At 32.7% G+C, this 19819-nt stretch overlaps 2 long non-coding RNA genes and 1 pseudogene across 3 annotated transcripts; 2 read left to right on the top strand and 1 right to left on the bottom strand.

Moving 5' to 3' along the window:
• Positions 1 to 179: 179 nt before the first annotated feature.
• Positions 180 to 1737, top strand: LOC112024514 (uncharacterized). Its single transcript, XR_002884135.2, has 2 exons — positions 180 to 770; positions 1174 to 1737. It is a non-coding gene; the product is annotated as an uncharacterized LOC112024514 (long non-coding RNA).
• Positions 1738 to 2677: 940 nt separating this feature from the next.
• On the bottom strand, positions 2678 to 5743 carry LOC136061849 (uncharacterized). 2 transcript variants are annotated; one of them, XR_010623708.1, is made up of 4 exons: positions 5506 to 5743; positions 5122 to 5217; positions 4047 to 4112; positions 2678 to 3204 (listed from the first exon to the last, which is right to left on the bottom strand). It is a non-coding gene; the product is annotated as an uncharacterized LOC136061849 (long non-coding RNA). The 2 variants fall into 2 exon arrangements; XR_010623707.1 differs by lacking the exon at positions 2678 to 3204 and having other exon boundaries at positions 3668 to 4112; positions 5506 to 5739.
• A 4719-nt stretch (positions 5744 to 10462) lies between these two features.
• LOC112024622 (uncharacterized) lies at positions 10463 to 17692 on the top strand (annotated as a pseudogene).
• The last annotated feature ends 2127 nt before the right edge of the window (positions 17693 to 19819 follow it).

Below are 19819 nucleotides of genomic sequence, written 5' to 3'. Positions count from 1 at the left end.
TTTTTTTTTTTTTTTTTTTTTTTAAATTTTACTGTTCAATTGTTTTGGTTGTTCTGCATCAAATTTACTGTGACTATGTTGTGAACAGCTATTTCCAAAAAAAAAAAAAAAAGGTCAGACTCAAGGAAGCTGTGATTTCTCAGGCACTGCCACTGTCGGTCAAACTGCCCCTAGTAAGTCTCTTTGGGCTTGGACACTCATCCGCCAGCAGTTTTTGTGAACTAAATATTTTACTAATTTCAATTTTTTTTGGATGATTGATTTATAGCAGTAGCTTCTGCTAGTTGTGTTTATCGAGCAAGCCCCAAGTATGGTTTCTTAGTTCTTACTTCAAATAATAAATCTTTGTCATTTTGAGTGTACATTTTGGTTTAATTTCTCATGAAAGGAAAAATTTTCAGTTGTTATTTTCAAATGAAAAACTTTCTCACTTCTGTGGAGTGAATCTGGTTTAAAATTTGTGGAAAATTTTGTGTTTGTTTATGTAGGGACTTATTTCCCATGCCCAAAGAGCTTTTTTTTTTTTTTTTGGATAAGTGAGCATAGATCATTTTTATTTCTTTTGGTTATAGATTATTACTGATGAATTTTGCTTGTGAAAAGCCTACTTCCCTGCTCTTTGTTCTGTGATATTTAGCTAGTATTAGACTAACTTTTTCAAGGTGGATTAAATGATTTCTGGACAGTGATTCAGAAAAGTGATCTAGCACAACTTCATATCTTCACATTGATATCATTACAATCCTGAGCCTGCTTCTTAATTGCAGCTGGTAAGCTTTCATGATGTAGATATTTCACAATATCTTTTGTCCTCTTCCTCCCCAGATCTTAGCTTCACTTCTATTTTCTGCATGATATATGCTAAATGATAGAATATTTTGAGTGTCATATCTAATTGTTAGATGATTAAATGAGTGTCATACATATTTTCTTAACTTCCCCATGTTGCATTTCACTTATTAAGGGGAAGTTAAGGCCCAATCGCAACTAAAAGTGTCAGAATAATAGTTAGATAATTAAATTTCATACTTTCCCAAGGGCTTAAGCTTGCAGGACAAATTGCTCGTGTTTGGGTAGTATGAATGGTTTGTTTGTTTTTTTAATTATTTTAAATCTGGTCACAATTAAGTATGGTTTTGAGGTTAGTATACATTGTTGTTTTTCTTGGTTCAGCCAAACAGTAACAACCACAACTACAACTCCAACCACAAGCACCACAACTCCTTTAGTATTCGGCTCAGGAATCAGCCCCACAGGAAGTGGCACTACTGGCATCAATGACTCAAGTGTTACTCTACCTCTCATCACTACAGGCACTAACCTGTTCTTTTCTCTGGGCCTGACATTTTGGTCAGTTTTGCTGTGGGCCTGATAATACTACATCTAGTTCAAAAAAAGATGCGTGGACAAGATGTGACCATGATAGAGCCTAGGCTTGTAATTTGGAATCATCTGGAGGCAATTCCCACCAAGGATTTTTTATTTTATTTTCTTTTTTTCTGTTGTCTTCCTCCTATGTGAAAAAAAAAGAGCTGGGCTGTTGCTGGTGAATTTGATTCCTTTTTGAGTAGTGATATGACTGCTCTTAGGGTAGAAGAACCTGATCTCTTCTTTTTAGATTTTTCCTTTTTGTATATCTAGAGAGGCAGTATTTTTTTAATTTAATGGAATTTCACTACCCCACCTACTTGTATTAGTTAATTACTTTTAGCCAATTCAAAATCGTTGTTCATGTTAGTGTTATGGTTCTTTGGCAATAATTTCTTTATCTTGGTGCTGATTTGAGCATGTTTTTGTTGCTACAAGCAACACAAAGCCACAAAACCGCTATTGGTCCTCAACAGATTAATCACAAATAACATGCATTATTTTCTGTCAAATGTATTCTTTAATGTTATTGTGTCATGTATTTTGTTTACCATCAAAGTCAAGGAGAAGGGAAAGGAACCTTTATTGTGGATGTATCCATTGATATAGCTAGAATATTGTGATTTGAACACGTATCTTGTTGATCTTTTTGACAAATTTCACTCATCAGACAGAAAGAGGACACACTTCTTTTTCTTTTTCTTTTTTTGGTAAAAAAAAAAAGGACGCACTACCCATCTCCCATGACGTTTATATTTGTACCAACCTAGGTGCACTTTTGATGAAAGGCAAAATACTTGGCAGCCTATTTTGATATTTGTTTTCTTTATATAAAAGTTAAAGAGGGAGAAAAGAGGCGTGGCATGTCTATGTCGGAATTGATTAACTTGAGGTCGAAAAAAGATGAAAAATGCTAAGATCACAATTTTTGTCACAATTTGTTCATGTAGTAAGTTGTGAGTGATAGTGTAAAAGAGGTAAATCTACAATTCCATCACTTCACTCATAACTTGTCACGTGAACAAGTTATGTTCCTAACATCATGGGGAAGAGATTAAACCTTCTGAGCCATTAATTCATTAATTCATGGTTGGGCCCAACAAGTGTCAAACCCTTCTTAGAATAATTGAGTTTGACGTGCATGGCCATATATATCTGGTTTAAAAAAATGCAATCGTGCATATGCTTTGGCTTAACAGTGTTGGAACTTGAGAGAGACTCGTGAACTACCAACCAAATCAAATGATTTACAACTCAGTGAACTCACAAGTTCTAAAATGAAAAATCTGTGATAATATAATAGATTCGGTTGCATGATAATGAGTAGTGGGACCTTTAATGGCTAATGATAACATTTTTTAATTTGGCTAAAAAGCCTAAAATACATATTTTCCCCTCTAATTTTGGGCAGTGTTGTTTAAGTATCAAAACTTGTAATTAATCCTCTAAACTTAAAATGACTTCCCATCATCCAGGGAATCATGGCAGCCAACCGCTGGGTGAGTTGATATGTAAGTTAATGGTAGAGCATGAATCCTTCACATACAGAAAGCATTGCATTCATATTCATCTGCTCATAAAAGGAAAAGAGGAACATCTGTATGTGTTTTGGTCTATTTGTTCATGTGAAACGTGAAAATCTTGTTCAACAAGAGTTGTAGTCCCAAGCTTCACCATCAGCATATCTTGCAAGACATGTTGCCAAAACATCAAGTATATAACACATTCAAACACTGGTAGATGTTTTAATACAATCTTTGCCATTCCTTCCAATGAAAATGATTCCTGGCCAGTTGTAGCCCCAGGAATTTGAAAGGCCCTACTTTTATACATAACCTGCAGTGTCATATACATAAAGGCTCATAATAGTGTCTTTCAAGTTTCAATTCCAACAATTTTAGGGTCAGCTTAAACAGACTACTAATCTAAGTTGCCACATAAATAAAGTGTAAATTAGTTTTTTGGAAAAACTCTTTACAAGATAAGGTTATTGTACTAATATTTCTCATCGAAACTAAAACTTTGATTACTAAAACAGGATACACATAACAATGATAATGGGAGTCCTTTGAGTCTTGAAAAGCACTAAACCATTTACATACTGAAATATGCAGGATTGTGCATCTATCCAACTTCCTCATCAATTTGTAGAAAGAAGCAAGAAATTTACAATAGGATGCAGATTCCATTTTGGTAAGAAAACAACAGGATGCAAATATAGGAAATTAAGACTAGTCCCTAAAATCATAGCAACTCCGGAATGGGTAATTGAAGCATCACATGGATGTGAAATTGATAATAATAGTTTTCTACGCAGGACGTAGTTAATAAGTTATATGTTTAATTCAGTTTTAATGCATACAAATAAAATGACTGGCAGCATCTATGCCTATTACGGATATGTTTCTTGCCTAGCAAATAATATAAAAGATCGCTTGTCACCTTCAAGCAAAAAATAGAATGCAAATTGTGATAGTTTTTTACATTTACAAAAATTCCCTTGAACTAGTGGAAAGTGGACTTCAATATTGGGAAACACATTCAGCCTCTTTATAGCAATCTTCTTGAACAAAATCCACAATCAATTTGGCAAATCTGTTATTCCAACTGAATCCTGAGCATTTTTTCCATTACTTATCTGTTGCATTCTATGCTTTATATCCATAAAATAAACTAACCACTGCAAGCTTGTTACTAATGATCTGGTCATCCTCACCCCATATGATAAGTGTCTTCTGCTTTACCTGGTAAATAAAAGTGAAAACAGCATTTTCAGAGACGGTAAAATTTTGTGGCGTTCGATTGAGATATGAAATTGTCATTAAAAAGGGGGCAGAGGGGTGGGGGTGAAGAGGTAAAAACACGAACACAACTTAGTATATGCCAATAAACCTTCTTCTGGAACTAAAGGTAGATTCATTCCCACACAAAATTTAACGAACACTCCCATCAAAATCCTCTCTCTCTCTCTCTCTCTCTCTCACACACAAATAGTACAACTATAATTAACCTTGTTATGGATAATTCTATTTAACAACTTTGAGCTCAAAATAGCGACTCCAATGATACGTGAGGAAGACAAGCAACTTGTAGTAATTTTCATGCTTAGATCTACCAAACTTATGCATGGACACCTGCTACATGTTCTTACACCAGCAACAGAGAGCGAGAAGGGGGGGGGGTACCAAACTTATGCATGGACACCTGCTACATGTTCTTACACCAGCAACAGAGAGCGAGAAGGGGGGGGGGGGGTTGGAAATTTCCTCTAATAAAAATGATTATTATTGTTATTTTTAAGAAAAATTCTCAAAGATCTTAAGGATCCAGAAAAGAGATTGGGAAGAGCAGCACAAATTAACGATCAAGATAAAAAAACCAAGGCAGTTGCATCTGCCAATTAAATTTCCCATGTTGGAGATCATTCAGAAGTTGCTGCAGGGCTTTATTGACCATCTGTTGAGGCACCAGAAATTTAAAAAGATTGTGCAATAAGAGAAATGAAATGCCTGAAAATGAATGAAGGATCTATGAGCTCTTGAACACAATGTCCTTTTCCATGAACCATCGAATGTTCTCCTTCACATGCTCCATAGTCCATAGATATCTGTTAACTGCAAATTTAAGTTTCCCCTTCTCTAAGTGTTGTTCCCACTCGATTTGTTTTATAACAAGGGTCCTCTTTTGTATATGCAGGACAAAACAACACAATAACGTTTGTTGATTTAAATGGCAACACAATTCGGAATATACCTGTTGTATCTGTGCACTAACATTATAACCCCTGCTAATCATAAAATCCACAGTTGCATCTTCCCACCAAGGATATAGACAATGCAAGCGGCCCACCTAGATAAGATAACAGGAAAAAAATATCATTAGATCCAAGATCCCCATATTTAATAAGATATTATGATACAGTAAGACCAATGACGTAAAAACTAGAACTTTTTTCTGAGTATAACATCTAACTTCTTTTTTAAGACAATTATGGTCATATTATCTACTTTGCATTTGTGTCAGCAACATACTAGAATCCATTATTGCAAAGTACTTAGTCATAATAGGTGCTGTTAGAGAAGAAAATACAAACAACAGTTTTTATAATGTTAGGTGATGAATAAAAGGATAACATACCAAAACCAGAATGTATCATCCGCATTAGTTGATCTCTGATGTTTAATGGTTAATTCTGAGCCACTTTCACAAGTAATTAAAAATGTTAGAATTACAGATTGTACGAGGTGAACCATGAATAAAAAATGCAAAATGCTAGGTGCTGAGGCAATTATAAGGCTTGCTCCTCCTCTATCACATTTTTGCAGGCAAGTCCAAAAAGCAAGAGGCAACAGTTGTTAAAATGTCTATTGAAATAAGTAAATGCATGAATATTTTTGGGAAAAAGAGGAATGCAAGGCTTGGCGGATGTTAAAATAATAGTTAAATAGTTAAATATTCTCTTAATTCCATTCATCCCATCTATTTTGTTAGTTCTCCATTCTATTTTGGAATATTCCAAATAGACACACCTAATAATGGGTAGTATGATCTTCTTTGACGGACGAATTTACAAATAATATTGATAATTTTCCTAACTTATCTTTTAACTTATTTAAAGATGAATGTTATATTTATAATGTTTTTAAAACATTTTTATAACAAATAATAAGCGACAAGTTATTACAGGTTGTTATTAGTAGTCAAAAAAGTAATTTTTGTAATAGATTTAAATTAGAACCAAAAACAATTTACTACTTATAATTTGTTGCGAAAGTATTTGAGAAATCTTATTTGAAAGATTAATAGTATCTCTTTTTTACTACCCTTATTTTAATTTAAGTTAAGAAAAACAATTTTGAAAAACTCTACTCCTATTCCTTTTTTTTTTTTTTTTTTTTTGCCCCAAAGGACTTGTCCAGTTTCAACTTTTATTTAAAGTGCAATGCATGTTAGGTCTTTTATTTACGAGCGAAAGTGTCTTTGATATTCTCCACTTGTTTCGGGAGAAACGAAGGGAACGACAACTCAGCGTAACACACTGCCCCACTACTGCGTTTCTTCGTCATCGCCACTGTAATTGTTGCTGCTGATGGTGCTGCTGCGAAGATCGCTGTGAGGGCCACCATGTATTCGTTTGCTCACAGGCCTGGGAAGTTAGCATTACCCAGCCGGCTTCACGAACTCCAACTACAACGGACTCTTCTCTCTTCTTCTCTATCTGTAGATAAAATAATGCGGCGGAGTGCATCTAAAAAATGAGGAAAAAAAAAAAAAATCCTAAAAGTAGTGAGGTATTGGGCCAGCCGAACAGGCCCAGAAACACTGAGAGGCCTCTTAAGAAAATCTATGTGTCCAAGTTTGTTTTTTGTTTTTGATTTTGTTTTTGTTTTTTTTTTTAATATCTCCTTATTACCTATTGATTGTTTAATGATATATTATGTATCTGATGCATGTAACCACATTTCTCAATGAATCGGCTTGTGAGGTCCATCCCATGTGGAACGATGGTTATATGAGATAATTATTAAGTATTTTTTAAGTACAGTAACGTGTCTTTCACATTCATAATAGATTCTACTAATTAAATTTATGGTAAAATCCATTATAAATGTGAGAAGATAAAGTACCACAACTTGTATCATTTTCCAATTATATATATCAGATAGATAATATCATCTTTCCATGGTTACTAGTCGTGTAAGTCAGCATACTCATAGTAATTTTTGTGATAACTCAGATATTATGCTAATAATAATAATGCCAAAGGTGTAAGTTTCCACAATTTGTTAATATGGTAAATTTGTAATTAAAATAATGTTACTTTTACCTGCATCTATTACTAACACTACTATACTAGGGGAGGGGGAAATGGAGGTTGGAATCACTAATAAGGGCATCACAAAAGATATCATTATCACTAAATTTTCAATTGAATCCTAACATGTTAGTTTTGTTGAGGATTTCATTTAATAGCAACACCTTCTTTTTATATACTATTCACAATTTGTCATATTAGTAAGTTGCAACAATGACAATATCACTTTTATACTTAAGCCAAAACCCTTGTTGAGATAGACCCGTAAATGCAGACAACAATCAAAACACAAGCATTACTGATCTGAGTATTCAACCACTGCCACTCAAATGGTCATCCCATCCATGTTTATGTTCTTATGTATTATCGGTAATTTTTTTTTTCTATAATGTAGATCATTTAATAGGCTAAGAATCTCCTATATGATAGACAATTGAGTGGAAAATGAATGAGTTTACTGATGATACAACCTATAGACAAATGTCCTTGTAGTACAAATAGATGCTAAAAATACAAAAGAATAATTTCAGGGGCGTAGCCAGAAATTTTTGGTTGGGGGGGCCGAGGTAATATTATCATATTGATTTGCAATTCAAAAAAAAATACAAAGTGTGACATATATACATATATGCATGTCTTCTTGCATTAGTTTTAGAAAAAAAAACATTAAATTTAATCAAAATTAGACTACATTTATAAGAAATTATATTTATAGAAATTAAATATAACAAAGTCACTATAAACAACCATAAAATAAACAGCAGTTAAATTCAACCAAATTAGACTACTGTTGTCAAAAATAAATTCAAAATCAATTTCATTCGTCCCAACTAAATTCAAAATCAATTTCATTCCCACTAGTAGTCTAATATTGTACCCTCATGGTCTCTCTTCTCTCTGGTGATAATTCCCACACCAGTACAACATATGTCTTGAATAGCTATGGGATATGGCCTCACTCAAGAAAAAAAAAAGTGAGATATGGCTAACATGTCTTAGAGAAGGAAAGGAAAAGTCAAAAAGATGAAAAGTAGGAATTTGGGGTGAGGCATTTTTATGGCTACGTATTGGAGGAGGGGCCAAGTTTTTCTCATAGGGGGGCCAGCTCTTAAATGAGAGAGTGTGAGACCTATTTGTTCCTTGATTATAATAATAATGTTTTTTTTTTTTTTGACTATTTACAATACTTGTTTGTCACTTGTTGATTACAAGAGTCAGCCTACCTTGTACAATTGTTCCTTTACTGTCTATAAATGGGTCAAATACTTATTTACACTAGAAAAATAAGGGTATCANTAAAATTGAAATCCTCAACAAAACTAACATGTTAGGATTCAATTGAAAATTTAGTGATAATGATATCTTTTGTGATGCCCTTATTAGTGATTCCAACCTCCATTTCCCCTCCCCTAGTATAGTAGTGTTAGTAATAGATGCAGTAAAAGTAACATTATTTTAATTACAAATTACATATAACAAATGTGGAAACTTACACCTTTGGCATATTATTATTAGCATAATATCTGAGTTATCACAAAAATTACTATGATATGCTGACTTACACGACTAGTAACCATGGAAAGATGATATATCTATCTGATATATATAATGGAAAATGATACAAGTTGTGGTACTTTATCTTCTCACATTTATAATGAGATTTTACATAAATTTAATTAGTAGAATCTATTATGAATGTGAAAGACACGTTACTGTACTTAAAAAATACTTAATATTATCTCATATAACCATCGTTCCACATGGGATGGACCTCACAAGCCGATTCATTGAGAAATGTGTTACATGCATCAGATACATAATATATCATTAAACAATCAATAGGTAATAAGGAGATATTAAAAAAAAAACAAAACAAAATCAAAACAAAAAACAAACTTGGACACATAGATTTTCTTAAGAGGCCTCTCAGTGTTTCTGGGCCTGTTCGGCTGCTGGCCCAATACCTCACTACTTTTAGGATTTTTTTTTTTTTCCTCATTTTTTAGATGCACTCCGCCGCATTATTTTATCTACAGATAGAGAAGAAGAGAGAAGAGTCCTTGTAGTTGGAGTTCGTGAAGCCGGCTGGGTAATGCTAACTTCCCAGGCCTGTGAGCAAACGAATACATGGTGGCCTCACAGCGATCTTCGCAGCAGCACCATCAGCAGCAACAATTACAGTGGCGATGACGAAGAAACGCAGTAGTGGGGCAGTGTGTTACGCTGAGTTGTCGTTCCCTTCGTTTCTCCCGAAACAAGTGGAGAATATCAAAGACACTTTCGCTTCGTAAATAAAACCTACATGCATTGCACTTTAAATATAAAGTAAAAAAAACCCAGATCCCTTCTTAGTTAGGATACCCATCTAAATTAAATTATGATTCAAAAATCTAAATAAATACACACAAATCACAACATCAACTTCACAAGTCACAACCATTTACTCCCAAAAATAAAATATGAATTTGTTAAAAAAAAAAATTACATACGCTGCGTATGCAACGGTTCAAGAGGGATTCCAATCAGTGATCCTCTGAGTCTTTGACACCGTCATCTAAGTCCTAAGTCTCCTAACCAGTCAAGTTTGTGTGGTGACTGGTGAGCCATACGCCTCTCTCTTTCTCTATGCTCTACAACTTTAAGTTTCTTTTTTTTTCTTCTTTTTTTTTTCTTAGGCTTCTACGACTTTAAGTTTGAGACACTTTCTAGGTTTTGGGATAGAAGAATAAGTAGTGTTGACGTTTTCACTGAAGGCCGAAGCTGAAGAAAAACGGCGACAGCTCGACGAGGAGAGTCAATGGCGTGAGCTGAGGGAGAGGGACTGAGGGTCGGAGTGAATCGGCGGCGTATGTGGGTTGGGTGTCTCGCCGTCTGAGCTTTGATGGTGTTCACAGTGGTGGTTTGAGATAAAGTGAGGGTGAGGGAGCGTGGGAATGTCAGATTGAGAGGGAGGGAGGCTGCTGAAGAAGAAATGGGGGATTAGGGAATTTAGGGTTAGATTTTAGGGGCATATATATATATATATATATTAGGTATTTTAGTAATTTTAGGTACCGGGTTTTTACCGGGTCGGGTCACGAGTCGGGTTTCGGATTTTTTTAATAAAACCCGGACCCGACCCGGACCCGCTTCAGGTTTTTTTTTTTAAAACCCATACCCGACCCTATTTCTAATCGGACCGGGTAAAATCCGGCCCATTAAGGTCGGGCCGGGCCGGGTACCCGCGGGTCGGGTAAAAATTGCCATCCCTAATTACACAGTCCTCCCCCTAAAAAATTGATGGGTTACTTTGAAGATTTCCCACGTAAACTTCCACTGATTTTAGTCATTTTACCATTTGAGAGCATCTTCGGCCAACCCAAGGTACGTTGAGGAATTTTACTTTGTTTTGTAAAGTACACTATAAAGTTGGTATAATATATATGGGTCGGTTTGGATACAACTTATTTTGCTAAAAATTAAAAACTAAAAACTGAAAACACTGTAGTAAAATCATTTTTAAATGTGTGAATAGTGCTGCAGGATCCATTTTTAATGAAAAAGTTACTGAAAAGTGAAGTTTGTGGGTTTTGTGAACATGCACGGGACCCACTAATGTGCATTGTACACAGGAGAAAAGTCAACCACTGCGGCTAAAAAAAAAAAGGAAAACGCTGAAAAGTGATAACGCAAACACGAAAACGTGAATCCAAACACTCACATAGTGTACTTTTTTTGTAAAGTACACTATAAATTTAGTTCAATACTTGAACTCTTGTTCCTTAAAGTACTAAACTTATCCTAGATCTACCAAAATACAAGTAAAGTGCGCTTTGTTAAAAGATAAGCCAACTCTATATGACATATGTTCTTAATATGATTCACATATGTCCTAACATCTAACTATGTTCATGTCAGAACAATAATTATTTTATGCATAAAATAAAGGGATCTACACTCTGTAAGAGTGTAGATATATATATTTGATTCATAAAATACCTTCTTGTTTTGGACACTTGTCAAATACGAACATACCAATAAAAATAAAAATACTGAGACCTGCAACTCCGAAGCCTCCTCAAGGTGGTGGGTGCGGCAGCGGCAGCGGTTTCTCTCTAATTCTCACAGTCTTCTTATCCTTCATCGCCATGTTTGCCACGGTATTATATCTCAAACTATATCAACTCTTGACACAATATATAAATATTCTACCGCCACTGCTTTGTTCTTCATTGCCATCTTCATTAATTATCATCATCACATTCTTTCTCATTGATTTCAATAGCGTGCGTTTGCTTTAGCATCTGATCCCTCACATTTTCTGCATTATCGATTTGTTTTCTCCAGTAGTCACATTCAGCAGTGTTCAAAACTCAATTTGAATCAAATTAGTGGAGGACTTTGCGTTTTTAGTCTGCTTTAATTAGTTTGGCCTCATTGGATCTATGTTTTGCTTGATTTGATGTTAAATATGACTTGTTAGCAAAGCTTGCTTTATGTTTGTATCATATTCTCTAGTAATCACATTCAGCAGTGTTCAAAACTCAATTTGAATCAAATTAGTGGAGGACTTTGTGCTTTTTAGTCTGCTTTAATTAGTTTGGCCTCATTGGATCTATGTTTTGCTTGATTTGATGTTAAATATGACTTGTTAGCAAAGCTTGCTTTATGTTTGTATCATATTCTCCAGTAATCACATTCAGCAGTGTTCAAAACTCAATTTGAATCAAACTAGTGGAGGACTTTGTGCTTTTAGTCTGCTTTAATTAGTTTGGCCTCATTGGATCTATATTTTGCTTGATTTTATGTTAAATATGACTAGTTAGCAAAGCTTGCTTTATGCTTGTATCATCTATATATATTAAAATACGGTTCCTTTTGAAGTTAATTTCCCATTTAGATCAAGTGTTTTTGAGAATCTCATGTAAGTCAAGGTTATCAAAGGATTAGAAGATTAAAAAAAATTAAACATAAATACCTACAAGTATTTTTATAGGATTATCTTTTTGAAAGTAGAAGATAAGTCCATAATATTTTCTCAAGCTCCAAAGAAGAAGATAACTTATTCGTTTTCTTCCATTGTAACATTGCTATTGAACCATAAAAAAATAAGTAGTTACTGAAAGTTCTTTGGATATCAACATTAAAAGAAAAAAAAAATTCTCATCTATTAAATATTTGCAATCACACAGTTCCTACACATTGTGAGGAGAATAACCACACAGCTATACTTAAGAATGAAGATATGTATTTGTCTTATGCATTATATGTGTATATGCATGTTGCCAATGCCAAGGAAACCGAATGGGTATGCAGTCAAAGCCATGTCAGCCCCATACAACGACAGAGTCAGGATTTCAGTCTAGAGGGAACAAAATTAAAAGATAATATTAAAAATAATAACAAAAAATTATTAATTTATATTAACAACAAAATAAATGATCAATTGTAAACAACTATAAATGTCATACAAAAACTACAATAAATGTAAACTATCATTAGACATCTAAGTTAACTCTAAAACAAATGAAAAAATAGATCAATTTGAAAATATTAGGAGTATAAAAATTTACTTGTAAAGTTGTATACATGTCTTGTTGTGTTGATTGCTTTTAAAAATATAAGTTAAATTCAATTTTTTATCTATTTTTCAAAGTATTTAAAATTAAAAAAAAATCACAGTTTGAAACTAAAATGACCAGAAATTGAAAAAAAAAAAAGTGTAAAATATAAGGCTATCAATTGAAGTGCAATAAAAAAATTATAATAAAAAAAAAAACACAAAATGCAGTTATTATTGTTATTATTATAATACTAAATTTAAGTTCCCACTTTGAATAAGTTTAAAAAAAAAAAAAAAAAGAGTTACCAAACTAAAAACAATTAAAACTAGTATAATGTTTGTTCTTGGCTAGCCTGGTCTTTTGATTTTCTACACTCCTTTACTTCTTGGTAATTGCTGCTGCCAGGGAGGCATACCCGAAAAAAGAAAACATTGGATTAGTGTTTTCTTTATGGAGTGACTACATAATCTGGTTATTAAATGCTAGTTCGGTTGAAATTTTAGAAATGTTTTGAATCTCAACCACTGGAATAAGTGTTTAGGATTTAGGGTTTGAGTTCAAAAATCTCTGACATAAATATAAATTCTATAGATAGTGATTCTGTCATCATCAACTATTACGAATTGTTTGTCCATTCTGCACAGGGTTTACTGGAGAGGAGGCGCCCTTCTAAAGACAATTAATGATCCAGGTTTCACTATGATCCTTTCTTTATGATTTTCATTCAGTAGTTGCTTTCCTAGCACTTATGAAATGTCTGCTTGTACTTAATTTTCAGGTTTTCATCTGAAGCTGCCTTTTATAACCCGTTATGAGCCTGTTCAAGTAACCCTTCAGACCGATCAGGTAATATTCAATGAATTTGAACTGAAAATTGAGGAATTTCATCTTGTCAGTCTAATGCTCAAATCCTTCCTGTGAATGTAATTGCAGGTGAGTGATATTCCTTGTGGTACAAAAGGAGGTGTAATGATCAACTTTGAGAAGATAGAGGTAAAGTTACAAGATGTTGCTCTTTATTAACATTATGGTTTCGCTAGTGTTTGAAATGCTCAGCTTATATATGCCTTTTCAGGTTATTAACCGGCTTCACAAGGACTATGTGCATGACACTTTGCTGAAATATGGGGAGCAGTATGACAAGATATGGATATATGAAAAAATTCATTATGAGATCAATCAGTTCTGCAACTCTCATTCTCTTCAGCAAGTCTACATTGATGTTTTCGATCAAGTATGTATACTAAAGAAAACATACCCTTTGGAAAATATTTTGGGAGCTTCTAATTTTGCTTTACACTATCAGAAGTCTTCCAAGTGCTATTAAAGTAGTGTACTTTTCTTCCTTTGCTTTAGTAGTTTAATCTGATAGATTGTTTAGCATAGTGAAATCTTAAAGTTGAACAATCTGATCCCTCCCCAAAATAAAGTCCCTGCAAGTTGTGCCATGCTCACTTCCAAGGATTTGTTAGAATAATGTGGCCCATCATGATATTTTATGATGTCTTTATTATCAATAAATAATTATTCAAAATTTATTGTGAAATTATGCAATATTTTTATGATATAAAATATTGGTATATTAAAATATGTCTACTTGATTTAGCTGACAAAGATTATGAATGCATTCATTATAGTCCTTGACTTAACCATATCTATCCTGATGTAGTCTATTCTTATAGATACATTGTTAGACCATGATGAAAAGGAGGTGCAAGTTAAAATTGCTTAGACGATGAAAGACAATAAGGGCTAGTCTTTCGATAGTTAATGCATAATAATCTTGGAAGTCCTTCCATGATGAGATTCATGCATGTTGAGCAATTGGCCTTAATAAATCTATCCTATATATCATTGTCAGTATCTTGGCCTCCTATTAGAAGTTTTGTTATCATAGTGATTCTAGATATGAACGATAGATGAATCCATGCATTAGTATGAACTTACAAAAGTAATGACACGTTAATGAACTTCTTTATTAATATCTTATTAAAATAATTGTTTATTAACAAATGCAACATATCTATTACAAGAATTTTTATTACGATAGGAAAGATTTTATGGCTGGTCATGTCCATTTTGAATGTTATAAATATTGTCTAGGCCATATGACGCAGGACAACCAGAACAAAATTGAAATAACGGAAAAATAAAAGATATGACCTAGGAGTCAGCACCTAGGCCTTGCTTGGAGTCAGCACCAAGCGGGGAAACCACTAGGAGTCAGCACCTAGGGTAGACCTGGAGTCAGCACCAGACCAAAGAAAGACCAAACACCCATTGTTTTCATTCATCAAAAATATCAGCTATCTCCTCAAGGAGTACAATAGGTTGTTTATAAAGGATTGCTAAACCCTAGTTCTAATTGGCTAGGAAACCCTAATTGCCTTATTACAAAAATAACCTTACTTTTAAATTAAAATACTAAAAGCCCAATAACTAAAAGCCCAATAAACTAATAGACCTGAAACACAAAAATACAATGGGCTTGCAAACATAAATAATACTAAATAATAATCTTCTTGTGTCTCCCGCATCATTCACAAATATGACGTAGGACAACCAGAACAAAACTAAACAATAAAAAAATAAAGGGATATGACCTAGGAGTCAGCACCTAGGCCTTGCTTGGAGTCAGCACCAAGCGGGGAAACCACTAGGAGTCAGCACCTAGGGTAGACCTGGAGTCAGCACCAGACCAAAGAAAGACCAAACGGCCATTGTTTTCATTCATCAAAATATCAACTATTTCCTCAAGGAGTACAATAGGTTGTTTATAAAGGATTGCTAAACCCTAGTTCTAATTGGCTAGGAAACCCTAATTGCCTTATTACAAAAATAACCTTACTTTTAAATTAAAATACTAAAAGCCCAATAACTAAAAGCCCAATAAACTAATAGACCTGAAACACAAAAATACAATGGGCTTGCAAACATAAATAATACTAAATAATAATCTTCTTGTGTCTCCCGCATCACCATACTTGCAAGGGATGTGAGAAGAGAAAAGAAAGCTCTTGTTAATCCTGGTTAGTTGAGGAGAGCAATGATGTAGGAGTATCTTCTAAACTGTTTTAAGATGTTTTTATTTGAGCTCAAGCTAGCAGCCTTAGCTGTTGAGAACAGTTAGTTATAGCTCTCTTTATGTCTAAACAAGAGCCTTAAGGCAGTTAGCAATCATTCTTATTTGAATTAGTTAGTCTTGTTAATGAATTAGTTACATGCATTAGATGTAAGCAATGTTAGTTTGACACTTGGCAAGATACTAATGGTTGTTAGTTGTAGGATAGATGATATAAGTACTCCTGTACTCATTTTGTAACTAAATTTTTTGAGAACAAGTGATTTCAAGCCTTTGTGTGCTTCTCATTGGAATTTAGTGTTCTTGTAGAGGTGCGTAATCACCTACTAAATGTTCTAAGCAACTCTCATTGCTAAATAAACCCAAAATAGTTCAGCTTACATATTCCCTGAACGAAGCATCCTGATTGCTTGTGAGGTCCTTGAATAATATAATCTAGTAAGAAATTTTTCACATCTTATTATTGATTTTTATTACATATGCACATGATATTATTGTTAATTGATACATATATTATATTTGTTTCTCTTTAATTAATTTTTAAGTAAAATTCTAATGGGATTATCTCTCTTCGGGAATCTAATCCGCTTAGCCTCAACCCATGATTTGTTTATAAATGGGTTAGTCATGTTGAGTTCACGGGTCGTGTCAGATTTTGTCATCTCTAAGTTGGTGTGAAGTTGCCAACATTATAACTATACTTCATATAGTTGTGTAACATTATGGTACCATCACCATGAGCTAGTGTAGTGTTCATCAAATCCTTTTCTATTTATTTATTTCATGTTATATTGACAAAGCATTTGACTCTAACAGATTGATGAAAAGATGAAAGATGCTCTCCAAGGTGACTGCAGAGGTAATGCTCCAGGTATTGAAATCATCAGTGTTCACGTTACAAAGCCAACCATCCCAGAAAGCATAAGACGCAATTTTGAACAGTTGGAAGAGGAACGCATTAAGGTTCAGTTTCTTTTTCCTGAATATGAGAGAAGGTCCTTTTACTTTCTTTTATTTTCCTCTGTTAGTTAAGCAAAGCAAATAGACAGACACACACACACACACAATATGATTCTTAATATGCGGATTCTTTACAAATTAGATGTGTTTTTAATGCCCTTAAAGCCAGTTAGCCTTGGTCCAATGAGCATTAACATCACAAGCTTTTTTTGCTTATACCCAATTGTTGTACATGCATGTGTTTGCACCCACAACCGGTCAGTGGCAAACATATTGGATAATTTATTATACAATAAGCCTCCGAAGTTAATAGAGTGCATCATTCTGTGTTTTATGTTGTTACTTTGTTAGGTCCTAATAGCCATTGAGAAACACAGAGTGGTTGAGAAAGAGGCAGAGGCAAAAAAAAAAAAAAAAGGCTATCAGTGAAGCTGAGAATAGCGCAAATGTGGGAAAAATCCTTATGGAACAGAAGTTGATGGAAAAGGATAGTGCCAGGAAGCAGCAAGAAATTGAGAACCAGATATACATGGGTTGGCAAAAAATTAAAGCCGATGCAAATCTCTACCGGTAAAAGTTCCATTCACTTTTCAGTTTAAAAGTTATGATTTTTTTTTTTTTTTGGGAGAAGATATGAATAGTTTAAAATATGTGAATATGGTACTATAGAAATGACTAATGTTATTGCTCTCTCTACGTTTCTAGTGAATCGAAGGAAGCCGAAACAAACCAATTGAAGCTTACACCGCAATATCTGGAGCTTAAATTCATCGAGGCCATAGTTTTAATTAAAAATTTTTCATCTGAGGAAAATATTGAAATTAAAAAAATTTCATTTGAGGAAAATGTCTTCGTTTACCCTATTTTGTTTATGTATGCGTGTGCGTGCAGGCTGCTTGTGTACTTCCTGTAACAGCTGAATAGCTTCACTTGCCTTTAATTCTTACATGTATGACATGACATTATGTATTACATGTATGGCATTATGTACAAAATTATGTGTGATATTATGTTTTATGAAATAATATACAAAATTATGTATTAAATTAATAAAAGTTATTTTATCATCTAGAATAATGGCAACATAAATATTTTGATATTATCATATGGTCTTTGAAATGCATTGTATGTAATTTTATATGTCTTAGTTATAGAATATATAAATCACAACTTTCTTGTAAATTCAATATTTTGATTTCGTGGCTAGTTATTAAATTGGGTATTTTATATGCGAAGATTATAATATGTCGACTAAGATGGTTTGTTTTGATCATAGAAATGGAGACTTTTAGTTGATATTTTAATGTATCAAGTGTATAAGATACATTGAATTAGACTGTGTGAGGTTAATTATTCTATTTACCGCTATAATTGGAATATTAAATCACAAGATTTTCATATTTACATAAACTAGCCGCAAACCCACGCGTTGCGTGTGATGAATTTTTTAGGATGGTCTCATTAAATTTATTTTTTACAATTTGTATTAATTTAATAAATAATAATGTATTTCATAATAACATTTTTATTTATTATAAGAACAATCATAAATATAATATAGGAACAATCATAGTCATAAATATGAATTTGAACATTCATTATAGGAACAATCATAAATCATATATACAAATTTTGTAGTACCAAAATGAAAACAAAAAAATTTTTCTCAAAAATTCAAAAGGCAAGTTAACAAAAATATTCATTTTTTAATAAAATTTATTTGTAACATTTTGTGAATCATTAAAAAGAATATAAAATTTGGAAATTATTCTTTTATTTTTAAACAAACTTTCTAAAACTCTATTTTTCCTACCCTACAATCCAAACACAGAAAAACGTAACTTAAAAAATTAACAAAACTTAACAATGATTAATTGAACCAATTAGCAAAACAATTTGTTGTTGATAATCTATTATGGTTATTTTCTTTCTTGAAATTGCAATTTCATCCATCCAGAACATATTATCAGATAAACAATTATTTTCAAAATCTAAGAATTAAATTTCTATATATGTCTTGTTATAAAATAATAATAATAATTAAAATACAATTGCAAAAGCTAAAATATATCACCCACCCGATTATTTTTGTTTGACTAAACCTTTGCTTCTCTTTGAATAAATGGCATTATAAAATACTTTTAATACAACTATTAAGAGTACTTTGTCCACCTCTAAGGGTTAAATAATAAACAAAAATTAGTAAAGTCTCATATATTTTAACATTTAAATTGATCACGATAAAAAAATCAAATTCTAACTTGCAAAACAACTTATTATTAGCCCAAATCAAAACAAACCAATGGGATAAAGAAAAATAACTTGTGATCGGAAATTAGAATACCAAACTACCTAAATATGCATAAAAGTCGATGCAAATACCAAAAAGATAAACACATGTAATGTTACAATTAAATCAACATTAAAAATTAAATAAAAAACCATTAGTAGAAAAAAAAAATGGTTGAATCAATAAAATAAAATAAAAAAATCCACCAAAAAAGAAACAAAATTGGAGAAAGAGAGAGAGTAGTGACCTTTTTGTCGTGGGCAACTTGGAAGGAATAGGGGAGAGAGGTGGAAATGATGTAATAAGAAATTTATATGAAAATTAAGAAGGAAGAGGAATGGTGGAAGTAGATGAAAGATTGAACAAAGTGAAACTATAGAATTTAAGAAGATATTAAGGAAACTTTTAAAAATCTAAAGGAAATCAAATGAAAATTAAAAAAAAAAAAAAAATTATTGGAGGGGATGAAAGATTGAACTAAAAAGACAATGATTGAAGAAGATTAAAAGTTGAAAAAAATTTATATATATATATATATATAGATATGTATAGGCATTGTTTTTGGTTTTTGATTCTTCATTGATTTCATTATTTAGTTATAAACATCTAGAATGACCCTCTAAATTAAAGTAGATGAATATATAAAGGCAAAATTATATGTGAAGTTTGAATCCACTCAAGATAAATCCGTAAAGTCAATAATCTATTTATATTTGTTTGTAAAAAAAAAAAGAATATAAAATAAATTCTAAATTAAAGTA

The sequence above is a fragment of the Quercus suber genome, unplaced genomic scaffold, assembly GCF_002906115.3.
Source record: "Quercus suber isolate HL8 unplaced genomic scaffold, Cork oak 2.0 scaffold_357, whole genome shotgun sequence".
NCBI classification, from domain to species: domain Eukaryota; kingdom Viridiplantae; phylum Streptophyta; class Magnoliopsida; order Fagales; family Fagaceae; genus Quercus; species Quercus suber.
The sequence above is the reverse complement of the archived record's forward strand: the minus strand, read 5'-3'. Positions and strand labels throughout refer to the sequence as shown.